Raw genomic sequence first — 1,551 nt, forward strand, 5'->3', positions numbered from 1 at the left:
TTTTTTTTAATTTCACTCTTGGCAAAAGTATCTTTTATCAATACTTTTCACTTTCGGATGTGTCCTTCTCTCTCTCTCTCTCTCTCTCTCCTCTCTCTCTCTCTCTCTCTCTCTCAATCTGATTCCTCTTTCATTTGCGTGTGTGAGCTCTCTCTCTCTCTCTCTCTCTCTCTCTCTCTCTCTCTCTCTCTCTCTCTTTACCTGATCCTATTTTATTTGCCTGTGTTAAATCTCTCTTCTCTCTCTCTCTCTCTCTCTCTCTCTCTCTCTCTTTTACCTGATTCCTAATTTATTTGCCTGTGTGAATCTCTCTGTCTCTTTCTCTATTCGTACCACCTATATTTACCAGCGCTGCTGCTTAACTGTCTACGTGTCTGCCAGTCAATCTCTCTCTCTCTGTCTCTCTCTGTCTGTCTCTCTCTCTCACCACACACACACACACACACAATCCCCGCCACCGCTTCCTCCTCCTCTTCCTCCTCCTCCTCCTTCTCCTCCTCCTCCTCGGGTACAATTTTTCCATAGATAATGAGTTTGCGGAGACCTGGTCAAGTTGATAATGAAGCTAATTCCTTTGTCGATATTTCCTATCATAAAGAAAATGAAGGCGAGACGGCCCAGGGAAAATCCTCCTTCTACCTCCTCCTCCTCCTCCTCCTCCTCCTCCTCCTCCTCCTCTTCCCCTAATTATGACTGTAAAGGGAAAAGGACACCCCCTCCCCAACCCCTCTTTACCTCCCCTAACCCCTTCCGAAAAAACGCGAAAGTGAAGTCGTGCTAAGCGGGTCGTCTCGCTACTGGAGGAGTTGGAGAAGAAAATAAAGTGTTTTGAGAATTGGATTGTCGTAATAATCTCGGAATTATTGACGATAATCAAACTGTATTCTGCCGTTCGTGAAGTCTCAGTTGTCATTTGCTTAAATGTGAAGTTGAATCGAGGAACTAACTTTAAAAAGAAAACGGTAAAACTTAAGAATTTAAGTTAAAATGTTGGATCCTAGGCCTAGGTCCATTCGCGCAACAATTGCAAATTTGTATCGACTAGAGCCATTCTGTTATTCGCGAAGTCTCAGCTACAGTAATTTTTAAAGATTAGAAGTAAATAAAAGGTTATAATACAAAAAAGAACAACGCTATAACTTTCAAAACAGTCGAATTACAATGTCGAGACCTACACCTACTACGTAAGTCATCTCTTGCAACCACGTTTTAGCACTGCTTAAAAATACTCTTATTTATCGTGAGGTCTCAGCTAATTATAAATCAAAAAAACAAAAATAAAGCAAATAATCTTTTTAAAAAAATGCTACAACCTACGAAACTGCTAAAAGGAAAACGCTAAAACCACGAAATTGTCGAATGGAAAGGTAGACACCTAGACCTAAGTCCTGTCTTCTAACTGGAGATGATCTGCATCGCGTAGGCGCATGCGCAAACGTGAATCATTCCGTCCCGTCGTACACATTCTTGGGCGATTAGCCGCGCCCACGCCCATTGACCGAAGGGCGGCTGCCTTCTGTAGCAGCACTAGCGCTTCGGCAAATGAAATAA

This window comes from Macrobrachium nipponense, chromosome 18, assembly GCF_015104395.2.
Source record: "Macrobrachium nipponense isolate FS-2020 chromosome 18, ASM1510439v2, whole genome shotgun sequence".
Lineage (NCBI taxonomy): Eukaryota > Metazoa > Arthropoda > Malacostraca > Decapoda > Palaemonidae > Macrobrachium > Macrobrachium nipponense.